Consider the following 17,785-nt stretch of genomic DNA (forward strand, 5'->3'; position numbering starts at 1 on the left):
TGTGGAATTTGAGAAAAATGACTATGGAGGGGAAAATTTTAATTATTAAAATGGTCATATTGCCGCTTTTATTATATTTAAGCCTGGTCTTCCCCCCTCCAAACGGCATTTTTAAAAAAATAATTAAAGCTTGTTTTACCTTTTATTGGAGTTCCAAGATGGAAAAACTAAAAAGAGAGCTGGTGGTAAAATCCAAAGGTAATGGTGGCAAAGACTTCCCAGATTTTAGAGCTTTTGTTTTAATCCGTTTCTTTGTCCTGTGTTTTAATTCCCTTTTTAAAAATAGTTACTGGTCATATTTACGTTTTAACATTGGTTTTTTTATGAGACGCCTTGGGTGGTTTGAAACAGTTTTAAATTCCCCATATGCTTTTAACACACCCGAAAACTATAAAATCTTAGGTACCATTGTTAACACATATGACCTAAAGGGTATAAACACAGAGGCCCTAGGGGATAGCAAAAAGATCCTAAAGGGCCTCAAAGGAAAAGAACAAGTGACGCAGATTGGAAACTTTAATGATCCTAAGTGTTTAGAGATTTGGAAAAATGTTAATGCCTCGTATCTTTTTAATTCCCAGAAGGACCTGGCCTGGAGCTGTGTGCATGATTGTCTTCCATGCCGGGCATTCCAGCACCGAAGAGGACTCGTGAGATCCGCCAAATGCCCGAGAGAGGACTGCCAAAGGGAAGAAACAGTGCTGCACATTCTTTGGACTTGTCAATTCACAAGACAAATATGGACAAAATTTTTCCCTTTACTCCAGAAAATAACTGATTTGAAAGACTTAAGTTTTGAGACTGTTTTGTTTGGATGCATGGAATGCCCCAACGCAACTAAGAGGATCATCGCATGGAAGACAATCAGCACCATCAAAGAAGCTCTATGGAAGGCCAGGAACATCCTTCTTTTTAAACATGATGTTTTATCTGTGAAAGACGTTTTATCATTGGCTTTTAGTGAAATGTATATTTATTATTTATTGGACAAGAAAAAGAATCTTTTATTGTCAAAGCAATGGATGGTAGAAGAGTGGAATACTATAATTTGAACGCTACCATAAATGTAAATTATTGGCCGATGCTTGTATATTACTTGTTTTTTACTGCATGTAACATTGGAAAAAAAAAAAAAAAAAAAAAAATCTGATTGATATGTTATAAATGCTTTAAATATGTAATACACTGTATACATACGTCTTTTATCTGTAATTGCTTTTAAAACTTTAATAAACGGGTGTACCTAAATGTGGGTACTTCCAAGTTAAAAAAAAAATCTGTTCTTATCAGTTTAATATCTGATACGTCCCCTATTTGGGGACCATATATTAAATGGATTTTTAGAACAGGGAGCTGGAAATGGAGCTTGCTCTGTCCACTCCACGCATTGACCCGTTATTGCAGTATCTCCGGGAACAGTGCACCCCTTCTCTGATCCGGTTTCCAAAAACAGATTGAATTGAAATCAGCCCAGCAAGTTGTCATTTAACACTTTCTGAGAATTCTTTTCAGGGTCAAAGAAGCACGTTTCAGGTGGCAAATGTAGCAATTTGCTCAATTTCACTGGACCGTTTGCAACATTTCCTGTGCCTTGCTTTCACCTGTGCATGTTCAGCATTGGATTGCATCCAATATGCAATCAATCAATCAATCAATCAATCAAGCAATCTTTGCTGGTTGCAACAGGTGTGTTAAGATGTAGGCCCGAATGAGGCCTTTGTAACAGTGTTGCTAATATATTGTGCCATCTACAAAATTAGGCCCCTGCCTGCTGTCTGTCAGCATGAAGTGTTTAAATTGAAGTATCCTACGAGTAGTTCGGCCATACATACTACATTTGTGACCGCATGCACAAATTCCTTTGTAAAACATTGGCTCCCTCTTGTGGACCACTGACTTTTAATTATGTGGTGTATGATATGTATTTCAATAAAGAAGGAAAAATGGTGTCTGTGATGATCTTGAATGTGCTAGTCTTGTCTATTTTGTCTTGTACTGTGTGAGTAGTATTCTAATGCTTTTGACCAACTGGGTGCGCTGCTGCTGCCTGCCTGAAGTAGATAGAATCTGTGCACGGAACCTTCACCTGCTGCTGTCACAATGGGGCCTTCAGCCATTGACTCCGGAACTCTCACGTGTCACAATGGGCTCTGGACTTATCTAAGGCAGAGAAAAATGGCGCCGTCTTCAGTCTGCTGCTGGAACAGCAGCAGACCACATGGTAGGGGGATTGTCTTTTTTTTTTTAAAGGGGCAATTTGCAGACTTGCACTAATAGTTGCACTCTGGAGCGCCAAAGGGATGGAGGGTGTGTTCAGATGGGCGGTGTTATGCAGATCAGGCGGAGTTATGCAGATTAGGCGGAGTTAGGCAGATTTTTTAAAAACGCGTTGGGTCCAACTTGAACACACCCCCACACACCCCCACACACCCCCCACACACCCCCACACACACCAGAACTGCCATTTGAGAAGGCATCCAGAGTTTAGAAAAAAAATGTCTTCCCCTGGGCAATCATCTTTTGGGCTCTCTCCACAGTGGGTCCTGGTTGTAGGCCATGGGGCGTCCGGAGTGGCAAACCATTTCAGGCTATCGCTTCTCGGCCTTTTGGCTAAGATCAAGTGCAGTATGTCTTGGTCTGGCCATAAGGCTGTGCTGTAAGGAGTGGAGGAAAGAGAAGGCAATCTTAAGGAAGATGGGAGTGGTAGTCCGCTTCGCAGGGACCGGTGACGCCCGGGTCCGTAATGGATTTCGTATTGATGTCGCGCAGGAGAAGAGGATGCATTTCTCGCTGGGATATTTGGTAAATATGATCCTTTATGACACGCTGAAGGTGAAGAAGGAGGACATTGTCTGCCTGCAAGAATTCAGGAAAGATGGACGGTATGTACTGATTTTCTCATCTGCTGGAGCCTGCCAGAACTTATACAGAGCACTGAGAGACCATGCTGATAATGCCCTACTCACAGGACTGACATTTACTGTCCTTTATTCTAGAGGGGACATACCCCTAGTAGTTTTCATGCACAATCCTTTTGTGCCCCTGGAGGAAATTGTGAAATTTCTGAAAAGACACTGCTCCTATGTCCAGTACGCCCACAGAGTCATCAGCATGGAGTCTGGGCTCTGGACAGGAAAGCATAAATTTTTTGTCCGTTTTGGTGTGGACCCTCAGGGCCCTGGGGGGATCCATTATCCCCCTCTGAACTTCTCTATTGGGAGGGATAGTGGGTATTTGTTTTTCCCTGAAGCCCCCTTCTACTGCAGGAGATGCAATGAATATGGACACATTGTGGATAACTGCCCCACTGCAATGCTCTGCAGAAAATGTAATTTGCCTGGACATTATGCAAAAGACTGCCCTAACCCCATAGTGTGTAATGGCTGTGGGGAGGCAGGACACATGTACAGGGAATGTAGAGCAAACAGTGCTGCTGGAGCCAGGCTGTATGCCCAGGTAGCGTCTGCCAGCCCTACATTCTCTGGTGGCAATGCTCTGCAGGAACGCCGACCTCATGGCATTATTACTGAGAGAAAAATCTCCCCTGCAGCTGCAGGTAATCAGCTTACCTCAGGTAATCAGCAGCCAGCTGTGTGTGACTCACCCAGAGCTCCAGACACTGAGGGGAGAGCGGGGGGCGTGGCTACAGAGGCTGAGGAATCTGTGACTGCACAGGAGGTGTCAAAGGGGGCGGAGCTAGAAACGGAGCTCAGCTCCCAGCTCCCAGGACATCTCTCTGCCTGCGGGGAGGGAGACATGGAGGTGTCACTGAATAAAACACCTCACTGGGACACAATGCAGACAGAGGAGGAGGAGGAGGATGGCAGTGACAGTGAGTGTGAAGTGAAGGAGCAGGGGGACTTCACAGCAGCAGTGAGGCCAGCACATGAAGCCAGTGGCCAAGCTGTGAAGAAGCCCCGCCTGGCATACAATTATGCAGATGAGAACAGTGCAAGTCCCATCAGTGACAGGGAGTACCCTGACATCAGCTTCTCCCCTGACATGGCTTTTTTAGAGGGGGTTCCTTCTCCCAGCTGTTACCAGTCCGCCTGCCTGCCTCCAGAAGGACAAGGCTGACACAGAAGTGGTGGGTATGTAAAAAATTTACATAAAAAAGTGCTGATATGGCTGCCAAAGCTGCACTTAATGTCGTATCCCTGAATGTGAGGCAGATAAAATCTAAAGGACGCAGGTCTACTGTGCTGAAATATATGAAAAATCTGGGAGCCGACATTTACTGCCTGCAGGAGTGCGGATTATCGGAAGTTCCGAATGATCAGGACTGGCCTCATGGACAGCACATATAGTCTGGGTCACATGTAAATAAAAATGATGGTGTGGGGATCCTGCTGGGGAACAAGCAGTACTGTATGGACAGTTATACAGTGGTGGAGGTGGGGCGGTGTATTATAGCTGTAATTAGGTATAGGGGGTGGCGGGTTAGAGTGGTCAATGTATATAGTCCTACTGCAAAGGAAGAGCGTCTTGCTCTTTTAGAGAAATTATCTTTGTTTTTGCCAGGAAAGATTCCTACAATTTTTGTTGGTGACTTTAATTGTGTCACAGATGATACCGGTGATGTAACCGGTAAAAAATTATCTCATTTAATTTCTGATTTTTCCTTTTTAGATGCCGCAATGGTAAGTTCAGACAATCCTCCACCTACGTACAGGGCAGATAGAGGGGGGATTGAGTCAAGAATTGACAGGATGTTTTTTTCCAAAAATTTTGAATGTTTTAAGTTTGAACAAGGTTCAGTCCCCTTTTCAGACCACGAGTACTTGAGGGGTCTGTTCCAAGAGAAGGGGAGGTTTGTGCATGGCAGGGGTGTATGGAAGCTGAATGTGAGGCTGCTGGAGGATGAAAGAGTGATGAGTGATTTTAAGAAGAAGTATGAAAGATGGGGGTACTGTAAAAATAGGTTTGCATGTGTGTTGGAATGGTGGGATTGGGTAAAGCAGGAAATAAAAAAATTCTTCAGAAAATGGGGCTATAAAAAAGCTGCCATGTATAGAAATAAATTCAAAGATTTAAATATGCGGATTGAATGGCTGAGAAAATGCAGTATGTCTGGGATTGATGTGAATGACCTATTAGTGGAAGCAAAAAATGAGCTAAAATGTCTGATTGAGAGAAAGGGAAAAGAAATTATGTACAGGACAAAAATAGAACATCTGGAAAAAAATGAAAAATGTACCAGATATTTCTTCAAAAAAATGAATGGTAAAAAAACGGACATGGATGAGTTATTGGACGAGAATGATAAGAGTGTAACTGGAGAGGGTGTGATGAAGGAGGTAAAGGGTTTCTATGGCAGACTATATGACAAAAAATGGATTGACTCTGGATTGATGATTGAGGTGTTAGGCAGTATGGAGAGAAAATTAGATAAGGATGAATGTGAGGATCTGTGTGATGATGTGATTCTGGATGAGGTAAAAAAGGTGGTGTTTAGTGCTCAGAAAAATAAAACACCAGGAAAAGATGGATTACCAATAGAATTGTATGTGAAAGCGTGGGAGTGCATGGGTGCGGATCTGACTGAAGTATGCAAGTATATGTGGGAGAATGGAGAATTGTGTGAATCAATGAAGGAAGGTGTGGTTGTGCTCATCTATAAAAAAGGGGAAAAGAAAAAATTGGGGAATTGGAGACCAATTACACTGCTAAATTCGGACTATAAAGTGTATAGTAAAATACTAGCGAATCGTATGCGTGAAGTAATTGGTAAAGTTGTGGAAGATGACCAAGTATGTGCTGTGCCTGGGAGATGTATAAATGATAACCTGATGTTGTGGAGAGATATACTGGGTGACTGCAAAGATAGGAAGCAGAAGTGTATGGTGTTGGCTTTGGATTTTGAGAAAGCTTTCGATAGAGTGTCGCATGTGTTTATGTTCGAAGTGCTGAAAAAAATGGGTTTCCCCAAAAAATTCTTAGATGGTGTGAGATGTCTGTATGAGAAGGTGTCGAGTGAAATTTTAGTGAATGGATGGTTGAGTGATAAATTCCTGATCAGATCAGGAGTCAGACAAGGGTGCCCTATGTCCCCTGTACTGTTTATTAGTGTCATTGAACCACTGCTATGTTTGATTAGAAGAGAGAAACTCATAAGAGGAATGTTAATACCTGGAAGTAAAGGAATGAATGCTAAAGTACTGGGATATATGGATGATGTGGTGATTGTGAGTGAAAGTATTGCGTCAATGAGTAGAGTGAAATTATTATTGGATTTTTTCTGTGGTGCGTCTGCTTTTAGGGTAAATTGGGATAAATGTTGTTTTAAATGTTTTGGCGATAGCAGAATTAGGATGGATGGTGTGACATGTATGGAAGGACCAATAAAAGTGCTGGGTGTATGGTTTAATGAGGATCTAAGGGGTACAGAAAGCTGGGATGAGTGTGGTTCACGAATAGAGAAAAAGTTGAATTTTTGGCGTATGCGTGACCTGACATTGAATGGGAAGGTACTCATAATTAAGGCAGTGATACTGCCCATTTTGCTGTATGTGGCTGGAGTTTTTCCATCTCCATACAAAAAAATAAAAAGAGTACAAAAATTAATATTTACATTCTTTTGGGGAAGTAAAATGGAAAAATTAAAAAGAGAACACCTATATAAAACATGTGAGAATGGTGGTATGGATTTCCCAGACATTGAAATTTTTTTGAGCCTCAATTATATTAAAACAGTGGTAGTCTTAATGGGGAAAAGAAACAAAGGGGCGTATATGGTACGATATATGGCTGGATGGATGTTGTATGGGTTATGTTGGGTGAAAAGAGATGGAAGCGTGCCTGTCGCATTTAAGTGTCCTGTGTGGTATGATGTGATTGAGAGGTTTATTAGGAAGAATGATCTGTTGGCTGTGACTATGAATGAGTTTAAGAAACCAAAAGAAGTAAGGAAGAAAATGAGAGCAAATGAGATTGAATGTAACATCAACGATTTGAGGTTCAATGAGGTAACGGATACATGGGAAAAGTTGGGTACAAGTGGAATGTCAAATAAACAGAAGGATGTAGTATGGATGGCCATGCATGATATACTGCCTGTAAGAGAGGTGCAAAAAAGAAGGGATCTGATTAGAACGAATGTATGTCCGAGAGATGGGTGCGGTGCGAGTGAAACTGTGAGACATGTGATGTGGGACTGTGATTATGCGTATAGTGTGTGGAAAGGTGTGGGTGGTCTTTGTAAAGAACTAGCAGGTGTAAATTACATTAATTGGAGGGTAGCAATGTTTGGAATGGGGGCATGTGGTAAGATGAATGAAAGAATTTTATGGCTGATAATGGTATGTGTAATGGAAAGCTTATGGGATGTGAGAAATTTGGGATTATTCAAGAGAAAAATGATCCCTGTAAATGATTGTATAAGGTTAATACTATCTAGACTATATGTGATGTACAAATGGGACAAGAGTAGAGGTGGTGAAGGATTGGACGCTGAAGGCATCTGGAAGGTCATGAAATGGCATTATCTGGTGAAGTACCAGTAACTCTAGTGTGTTCATTGTTTATCATACATGTTATTTCTATCCCTGTTTTTGGAAATATTCTTGAGTTAAAAAAATAAAGAATAACCATGATGATGAGTTATATTTAAGCAACAACAATGAGTTTTTCGGAAGACTTACATACTGTTGTTTATAAAACAACCTGAATGGTTTTAAAAAAAAAAAAAAAAAAAATCTGTTCTTATCAGTTTAATATCTGATACGTCCCCTATTTGGGGACCATATATTAAATGGATTTTTAGAACAGGGAGCTGGAAATGGAGCTTGCTCTGTCCACTCCACGCATTGACCCGTTATTGCAGTATCTCCGGGAACAGTGCACCCCTTCTCTGATCCGGTTTCCAAAAACAGATTGAATTGAAATCAGCCCAGCAAGTTGTCATTTAACACTTTCTGAGAATTCTTTTCAGGGTCAAAGAAGCACGTTTCAGGTGGCAAATGTAGCAATTTGCTCAATTTCACTGGACCGTTTGCAACATTTCCTGTGCCTTGCTTTCACCTGTGCATGTTCAGCATTGGATTGCATCCAATATGCAATCAATCAATCAATCAAGCAATCAATCAAGCAATCAAGCAATCTTTGCTGGTTGCAACAGGTGTGTTAAGATGTAGGCCCGAATGAGGCCTTTGTAACAGTGTTGCTAATATATTGTGCCATCTACAAAATTAGGCCCCTGCCTGCTGTCTGTCAGCATGAAGTGTTTAAATTGAAGTATCCTACGAGTAGTTCGGCCATACATACTACATTTGTGACCGCATGCACAAATTCCTTTGTAAAACATTGGCTCCCTCTTGTGGACCACTACTGACTTTTAATTCTGTGGCGTATGATATGTATTTCAATAAAGAAGGAAAAATGGTGTCTGTGATGATCTTGAATGTGCTAGTCTTGTCTATTTTGTCTTGTACTGTGTGAGTAGTATTCTAATGCTTTTGACCAACTGGGTGCGCTGCTGCTGCCTGCCTGCAGTAGATAGAATCTGTGCACGGAACCTTCACCTGCTGCTGTCACAATGGGGCCTTCAGCCATTGACTCCGGAACTCTCACGTGTCACAATGGGCTCTGGACTTATCTAAGGCAGAGAAAAATGGCGCCGTCTTCAGTCTGCTGCTGGAACAGCAGCAGACCACATGGTTGGGGGATTGTCTTTTTTTAAAGGGGCAATTTGCAGACTTGCACTAATAGTTGCACTCTGGAGCGCCAAAGGGATGGAGGGTGTGTTCAGATGGGCGGAGTTATGCAGATCAGGCGGAGTTATGCAGATTAGGCGGAGTTAGGCAGATTTTTTAAAAACGCGTTGGGCCCAACTTGAACACACCCCCACACACCCCCACACACCCCCCACACACCCCCACACACACCAGAACTGCCATTTGAGAAGGCATCCAGAGTTTAGAAAAAAAATGTCTTCCCCTGGGCAATCATCTTTTGGGCTCTCTCCACAGTGGGTCCTGGTTGTAGGCCATGGGGCGTCCGGAGTGGCAAACCATTTCAGGCTATCGCTTCTCGGCCTTTTGGCTGCGATCATTTTGGTTGCAGCTGAATTTGGTGCGAGTTTTCTGGAGGAATCCAGGCCTTTTTTGCGTCTTCTGTGGTTTATACCGACAGTTATTTGGAAATCATGAATTTTGTCAAGAATACCATCCGAATTGGAGTGGACCCAAGGAGTTCTGAGAGAAATACTGTGAAGTTTGTCGTGCAGGATCTTCTGGAAGGTAAAGCTGGGGCAAGGCGAGGGGATTTCTACAGCGTCAATGAGTTTCCTAGGCAAGGGACTTATGATGTGACTTTTGTAGAGGAAAATGTCTGCCTTAATGTCTTTGAATGGCTGCGGAGTCATTCTGATGATCCCTTCTTGGAAGGAATAGAGTTTGAGCCTTTGTTTGGGCTGCAAGAAAAAACTGTGTGGGTAACGGTGTATAACCCATTTACGGAGCCAGCTTTACTGGAGGGCTTCCTTTCGCGGTATTGCGAATATGTACGGAAAGGAGAGAGGCAGGTGAACTGTCTGGGAATTTTCAACTGCAAGTATAAGTTTCGTGTGAAACTTATGAAGGACCCCGGGAGTGTGGGAGGCTTTAGGCATCCTCCGGCGAACTTCTCCGTGGCGGGGCACAGGGGTTTCCTGTCTTATGCAGGGCAACCCATGTTTTGCAGGAAGTGCTATTCCTTTGGCCATGTGCAGGCTACATGTAAAAAAAGGGCAGTGTTGCCGAAATTGTAAAGAGGAGGGACATGTGGCAGGCAACTGCCCGAAGCCCAAGTCCTGTGATATGTGTGGTAGCGGAGATCACATTTTCAAGGATTGTCCGAGGGCTATGCCCAGGAAAACGGATAGAGAAAGAAAGGAGGAGGAGGAAAGGAGGAGGATGGTGGAGCAAGTGGAGCGTGAGACTGCCAGAATGGAGAGGGAGGAGAGGAGGCAGAGAGAAAGGGAGGATCTTGCCTCTCGGGCTTCTGGTGACGTTCTTCTGGCACCTGCCGGATATAAGAAGAATGTTTTGGAGAAGGAGCTTAGAAGGCAATTGAGGAAAGTGGAAAGAGATCTTGAAAGGCCGGTAGGACGGGAGCGCCCGGACATGTTGCAGTTTCGGGACGCTGAAGATGGTGCGGAATGTATGGAAACCTCCGAACATCTCTCAGATCCAGAGGTTATTGAAGAGTTTTTCTCGGATGATGGTGGAGGGAGTGGAAAGTGTCACAGGGAGGGTGGTGGGAAAAGTGACGAAGAAAATGAAGATGTGGCACCTCGGAGGAAAGCAGGTGCCAAGAAGTCAAGGTGGAGTGAGAGTGGAGAGGCCAGCGGGTCGGAAACTAGCCACTCATTGCAGATGGTGGAGGACGATGGTGGGGGGACTGTTTAAAATTGTCTGGAATTATGTATAGTTTTTTTCTCCCTGTTTTTTAGAGCTTTGACTTAAGTCAAAGGCTTTCTGTTTTTTGTATAGTGCTTGGACTTTTTAAGTATGGTTTTCACTATAATCTCTCAAAATGTGAGAGTGTTTAAAAATAGGTGCAGAAGGGCTGCAATTTTTGATTTTTTGGCTATGAAAAGTGCATCAATTTTTTGTTTGCAAGAGTGTGGGGTGGTGGATGGTGTGAAAGGGGATGAATGGCCTTATGGGGCATCAGTATGGTCTGGGAGTGCATGTAATAAGAATGATGGTGTGGGAATTTTGGTAAAGGGGCGGGAGGTTGTTTTGAATGATTATGTGGTTATTGAGGTGGGTAGGTGTATATTAGCAAATTTTGTGTATAGAAATGTAAAATTTTGCGTTATTAATGTTTATGCGCCGGTGGATAAGAATGAGCGGAAAAATTTATTTGAAAAGATTAAGTTTTTTGTGCCGGGGAGAATGCCTGTGGTGATTGTGGGTGATATGAATTGTGATGTGGGGAAAGTGAATATGGATGTGTCTGGAAAGGTTTTATTAGATTTGGTTGGTGATTTTGGGTTGAGAGATATGCAGCGTTTGTGTAAGGTAAATCCTTTGTTGAATACTTTTTTTTCTGAGAGTGGAAAAATACAATCTAGGTTGGATTATTGTTTTGTTTCAAAAAATATGGCTTCTATTAGTTATAAGCAGGAGAATGTTTTGTTTTCAGATCATGTGTGCGTGTCATGTGAGGTGGATATAGATGTAAATGGGGTGTTTGGTAGGGGTTTATGGAAATTAAATAGTAGTTTGTTGGAGAATGTGGAAGTGAGAAAGATGTATGCAAGACAGTATAAAGAGTGGTGTAAGGGTAAGAGTGGTTTTCGGGATGTGTGTGAGTGGTGGGATTGGGTTAAAAAACAGACAAAAATTTTCTTTAAAGATTTAGGTTATAGGGTTGCTGCAATTAAGAGAGAAAAATTTGTAGTTCTAAATGCGCGTTTAAATTTATTATGTAAATTGAGGGAAGGAGGAATGGCGGTGGAGGAGGAGATTTTGTTGGTAAAGAAGGGAATTTATGAATTTTTGATGGAGAGGGGAAGGAGTATTGTGTTTAGGTCTAAGGTTGATAGATTGGAGCATGATGAGAAATGCTCACGTTTTTTTTTCAAGAAGGTCTTTGGGGAGAAACAAAGTATGAATGTGCTGTGTGGGGCTGATGGGAAAGAAGTATGTGGGGAGGATATGTGTGAGGAGGTAGCAAAGTTTTATGAGGATTTGTATGCGGTGAAGTGGAGGGATGGAAATTTGGAAGATGAAGTGTTGTGTATGTTAGAGAATAAGTTGAGTGAGGTAGAGAAAGGAAGTGTGATGAGTGAGGTGACAGATGATGAGGTTTGGAAGGTGATGAATAGTATGGCGTTAAATAAAACACCGGGGGAAGATGGTCTTCCGGTAGAGTTTTATCGGGTGATGTGGGAGGTGATTGGTAAGGATTTTGTGGAGGTTTGTAAATATATGTGGGTAAATATGGAAGTGGCTGAGAGTATGCGTGCGGGTATGGTTGTGTTAATACCAAAGAAAGGTGATTTGAGAAACATTAAGAATTGGAGACCGATAACATTATTAAACTGCGATTATAAGATCTATGCAAAGGTAATGGCAAATAGAATGCGTGATGTGATAGGGAGTGTGATTGGGGATGAACAGTGTTGTGCGGTGCCTGGAAGGCGTATACATGAGTGTGTGTGTATGTTGAGGGAATGTTTGTGGGATTGTAAGAGTCGCAAGAGAGGTGTGTTTTTGTTAAGTCTGGATTTTGAAAAAGCGTATGATAGGTTGTCGCATAGTTTTTTGTTTAGAGTGTTGTTAAAAATGGGTTTTCCGGCTGAGTTTGTTGGTAGAGTGAGAAGTCTATATAGGGATATTTATAGCTGTGTTTTGATGAATGGTTATGTTGGGAGGAGAGTGAATGTTTTTTCGGGTGTGCGTCAGGGGTGTCCTTTGTCTCCTGTGGCATTTATTTGTGCTATTGAACCGTTGCTTTGTATGTTAAGAAAGGATAAGGTGATTCGGGGTGTACAAGTGCCGGGTGGAGGGGGTAGGGAATGGAAGGTTAGTGGTTATATGGATGACGTGTGTGTATTATGTGATTCGGAATGTTCAGTGGGACGGGTAAAGTTATTAGTGTCTATTTTTTGTGGTGCGTCTGCTTTTAAAGTTAATTGGGAGAAGAGTGAATGTAAGAGTTTTGGGGGAGGATCTTTGAGTAAGTATGTTGGTGTGAATGAAGTAAAGGGGCCTATTAAGGTGTTAGGTGTTAAGTTTTCTGAGAGGCTGGATGGGAAGGAAAGTTGGGATGATGCGAAAGAGAAAGTTGAGAGGAAGTTGTGTTTTTGGAGGTTGAGAAGTCTTACTTTTTTTGGGAAAATTTTGATTATAAAGAGTATAGTGTTGCCTATTTTTTTGTATATTGCGTTGGTTTTTCCGCCAGGGTATATGTGTCTGAGAGGGTTAAATAGGGTATTGTTTGTTTTTTTATGGAATTCTAGAATGGAGAGGGCAAAGAGAGAAACTGTGGTAAAGCGTTTGGAAAAGGGTGGTTTGAATTTTCCTAACCTTGAAGTTTTTTTTGGTGTAAATAGTGTGTTGTATGTTTTGAGGATGATTAGGGCGGGTGGAAAATATTCATGTATGTGTAGGTATTTGTTTGGGGCTTATTTGTTTCGTTTAAAGTGGTGGGAGAGAGATTTGCGGTGTCCGGTGGCGTTTGAGGTGCCTGTATGGTATGTGTGGGTTTATAAATTTTTGGTGAAGTATGAGTTGTGTGATGTGGATATTCGGTTGTTGAGTAATAAGAAGGCTGTGTATAGGATGATTGAGTGTAGAGAGACAGAGTGTGATATCAATATGGTTAGAGGGTTGGATGTGCAGAAAGTGTGGAAGAAGGTACGAATGGATGGTATGACAAATAGACAGAGTGAGATTGTGTGGCAGTCATTGCATGGAGTATTACCTGTTAGAGAATTTCAAAGGAACCGTGGTTTGGTGAGAAGTGAGATATGTCCGAGAGAGGGTTGTGGTGGAAGTGAGAGTGTGATACATGTTTTCTGGAATTGTAAGTATGCTAGGAATGTGATTGCAAGAATGGGGCCTTTATGTAAAGAATTGGGTGGTGTGAGTTTGTTATCTTTTGAGGTGTTTATGTTTGGTTTGGGAATGTGTGATGGGGAGAGAGGAAGAGTGTTGTGGTTGATGCTTGCATGTATAAAGGAAGTGTTGTGGGATGTAAGGAATGTGTATGTTTTCAAGAGGAAGAATATTTTAGTTAAGGATTGTGTAAGGGTGATTTTGGGGAAATTGTATGTTTGTTATTTGTGGGAGGTGAAGAGGAGAGGGGAGTTTGATGCAGAGGGGATTTGGAAGGTAAAGAAGTGGAGATATTTTGTTAATACTTCTTGATTGTTTTCTTGTTATGTAAATATGTATTTTGAAAAAAGAATTTTCCGATGATGATGGGAACGGCTTTTTGTGTTTTAATTTTGACACAGCTGTTTGGGTATGTTTCTTCGGTTATGGTTTTCTAGACCGTGAAATTCCCCATCTGAGGGAATAAAAAAAAAAAAAAAAAAAAAAAATCTGTTCTTATCAGTTTAATATCTGATACGTCCCCTATTTGGGGACCATATATTAAATGGATTTTTAGAACAGGGAGCTGGAAATGGAGCTTGCTCTGTCCACTCCACGCATTGACCCGTTATTGCAGTATCTCCGGGAACAGTGCACCCCTTCTCTGATCCGGTTTCCAAAAACAGATTGAATTGAAATCAGCCCAGCAAGTTGTCATTTAACACTTTCTGAGAATTCTTTTCAGGGTCAAAGAAGCACGTTTCAGGTGGCAAATGTAGCAATTTGCTCAATTTCACTGGACCGTTTGCAACATTTCCTGTGCCTTGCTTTCACCTGTGCATGTTCAGCATTGGATTGCATCCAATATGCAATCAATCAATCAATCAAGCAATCAAGCAATCTTTGCTGGTTGCAACAGGTGTGTTAAGATGTAGGCCCGAATGAGGCCTTTGTAACAGTGTTGCTAATATATTGTGCCATCTACAAAATTAGGCCCCTGCCTGCTGTCTGTCAGCATGAAGTGTTTAAATTGAAGTATCCTACGAGTAGTTCGGCCATACATACTACATTTGTGACCGCATGCACAAATTCCTTTGTAAAACATTGGCTCCCTCTTGTGGACCACTACTGACTTTTAATTCTGTGGCGTATGATATGTATTTCAATAAAGAAGGAAAAATGGTGTCTGTGATGATCTTGAATGTGCTAGTCTTGTCTATTTTGTCTTGTACTGTGTGAGTAGTATTCTAATGCTTTTGACCAACTGGGTGCGCTGCTGCTGCCTGCCTGCAGTAGATAGAATCTGTGCACGGAACCTTCACCTGCTGCTGTCACAATGGGGCCTTCAGCCATTGACTCCGGAACTCTCACGTGTCACAATGGGCTCTGGACTTATCTAAGGCAGAGAAAAATGGCGCCGTCTTCAGTCTGCTGCTGGAACAGCAGCAGACCACATGGTTGGGGGATTGTCTTTTTTTAAAGGGGCAATTTGCAGACTTGCACTAATAGTTGCACTCTGGAGCGCCAAAGGGATGGAGGGTGTGTTCAGATGGGCGGAGTTATGCAGATCAGGCGGAGTTATGCAGATTAGGCGGAGTTAGGCAGATTTTTTAAAAACGCGTTGGGCCCAACTTGAACACACCCCCACACACCCCCACACACCCCCCACACACCCCCACACACACCAGAACTGCCATTTGAGAAGGCATCCAGAGTTTAGAAAAAAAATGTCTTCCCCTGGGCAATCATCTTTTGGGCTCTCTCCACAGTGGGTCCTGGTTGTAGGCCATGGGGCGTCCGGAGTGGCAAACCATTTCAGGCTATCGCTTCTCGGCCTTTTGGCTGCGATCTTGTGTCGCGTTCAGGGGGTGCGAGTGATTCCTGGCAGCGTGCTGCTGATTTGCTACTGCGGTCTTTGTACCGGCAGAGAAGACTGAAGAGGTGAAGATGTTCATCAAGAATACCATTCGTGTGGTCGTGGAAGGAAGTGCCAGAAATAATGTGGTTTTCGTGGTTCGTGACCTGCTGGAGGAAAAGGCTGGAGCTCACCGGACGGACATTTTCAGCGTTAACGAGTTCCGGAATCAAGGTACATATGATGTTACCTTTGTGAGTGAGTCAGTTTGCTTAACTATCTTTGAGTGGCTCAGAAGTCATGATGGTGATCCATGCCTGGAGGGAGTGCGGGTGGAGCCTTTGTTTGGGCTAATGGAGAAAGTTGTAACTGTGACGGTGTATAACCCTTACACTGAAGTAAGTTTGCTGGAGCAGTTCCTGGCTCGTTATTGCGAGTATGTGAAGGGTGGAGAGAAGCAAAAAAATTGCTTGGGGATCTTTAACTGTAAATACGTGTTTCGTGTGAAACTGAGGAGAGACCCAAGTTGTTTGGGAGGTTTCGCCCATCCCCCGGCGAACTTTTCGGTAGCAGGGCAAAGGGGCTTCCTGACATATGCAGGGCAGCCTCTATACTGTAGGAAGTGTTTTCAGTTTGGGCACCTACAGAGTACCTGTGAGAAAAGTATGGTTTGCCGCAATTGTAAACAGGAGGGCCATATGGCGGCTCAGTGTCCAATGCCACGTGAGTGTGACCAGTGTGGAGACATAGGGCACCTGTATAGGGACTGTCCATATGCTGGGCCGAGGAGGCCAACCAGAGAGGAGAAGAGGCGGGAGGAGGAAGAAAAAAAGCGTGAGGAGCGGAGGCAGGAGGAGGAGAAAAAGAGAGAGGAGGAGGTAAAGAAACGGGAAGAGGAGAGGAGGCGGGAGGAAAGCAAGTCTTCTGCGCAGCAGAGCGCTGAAATAATTCCGCCCTCTATGGTTGAGAGACGGCGGGATAGAAGGCAGGAGGACAAGGAGGCTGAAAGGAGGAAGGAGGAGCTGGAGGACAAATTATTTTGGAGAGCCGCAAAGCAGGAAGAGCGTGCTATGACTAATAAAAGTAAGAAAAAAAAGGAGGTTCCAGTTATTAATACAGAGGAGTTGGGTGCGCTGATGGATTTTGATACTTCTGGGGCGGAGGAGATGGTTGATCCTGTGATTCCGGAATCTGACCCAAGAAATATAGGTGGTTTTTCCTCACAAGAGGAGCCTGGAGGTCGAAAGTGTCCCAGGGAGGGTGGTGGGGAAAATTTTGACTTTGAGGTTCCAGAAGCAGGAGTGCCCCAGAGGAAGGTTGGGCGGAAGAAGTCACGTGTGGAGGAGTGTATGGAGGTCAGCGGCTCTGAAAGCTGCGCGGCGCAGATGGTGGAGGAGGACAGTGGCGACACTGCTTAGCTATGTGGTTTTTTTTTCAGTAGCTAAGCGTTTTTGTACATAGCTTTTGCCGTTAAAATGTGTTTTGTATATTGCAGTTGCTTTAAAATGTTTTTTTTTTTTTTTTTTTTTTTTCATATAAGTTGTTTAATGTCCTTTTTGTAGGTTGTTTGCTTTAGTGTTTTTGTTTCTGTGTATTATGGGTTTTGTAATTATATCTCAAAATGTGAGGGTCTTTAAAAATAGGTTGCGGCGGGCGGCTATTTTGGATTTTTTTGCAACACAAAATGCAGGAATTTTTTGTTTGCAGGAGTGTGGGATTGTGGATGATGTGAAGGGGAGTGAATGGCCTCATGGTGCGTCTGTGTGGTCAGGGAGTGCTTGTAATAAAAATGATGGTGTGGGTTTTTTAGTGAAGGGAAATGATGTGAGTTTGTGTGACTATATGGTGATTGAGGTTGGAAGGTGTGTGTTGGCTAATTTTGAGTTTAGAAATGTTCGTTTTTGTGTTATTAATGTATATGCGCCTGTGGAAAAACAGGAGCGTAAAGTTTTATTTGAAAAAATTAAGTTTTTTATTCCTGGGAGAGTGCCTGTAGTGTTAGTGGGTGATATGAACTGTGATGTGGGAAGTGTGAATGTGGATGTGGCAGGGAAAGTGTTAATGGATATGGTGAGTGATTTTGGTTTAAAAGATATGCAGTGTGCATGCAAGATAGCGCCGTTGTTAAATACGTTTTTTTCTGATAGTGGGAGGGTGGCGTCTAGACTGGATTTTTGTTTTGTGTCTAAAAATCTGATTCCTGTTAGTTATGCACAGGAGAGTGTGGTTTTTTCGGACCATGTGTGTATGAAGTGTGAATTGGATTTGCATGTTAATGAGGTGGCTGGGAAAGGTGTGTGGAAGCTGAATGTGAGTTTGCTGGAAGGAGGGGGTGTGAGAGAGGAGTATAAAAGAATTTATGCAGATTGGTGTGGATGCAGGAGTGATTTCAGAAGCGTGTGTG

At 42.8% G+C, this 17,785-nt stretch overlaps 3 pseudogenes; all 3 read left to right on the forward strand.

Annotated features, from left to right (window-relative positions):
* The first annotated feature begins 1,211 nt into the window (after positions 1–1,211).
* Positions 1,212–1,429, forward strand: LOC138668024 (U2 spliceosomal RNA; annotated as a pseudogene).
* A 6,237-nt stretch (positions 1,430–7,666) lies between these two features.
* Positions 7,667–7,847, forward strand: LOC138668078 (U2 spliceosomal RNA; annotated as a pseudogene).
* Positions 7,848–13,972: 6,125 nt separating this feature from the next.
* LOC138668132 (U2 spliceosomal RNA) lies at positions 13,973–14,188 on the forward strand (annotated as a pseudogene).
* The last annotated feature ends 3,597 nt before the right edge of the window (positions 14,189–17,785 follow it).

Source organism: Ranitomeya imitator, chromosome 2, assembly GCF_032444005.1.
Source record: "Ranitomeya imitator isolate aRanImi1 chromosome 2, aRanImi1.pri, whole genome shotgun sequence".
NCBI classification, from domain to species: domain Eukaryota; kingdom Metazoa; phylum Chordata; class Amphibia; order Anura; family Dendrobatidae; genus Ranitomeya; species Ranitomeya imitator.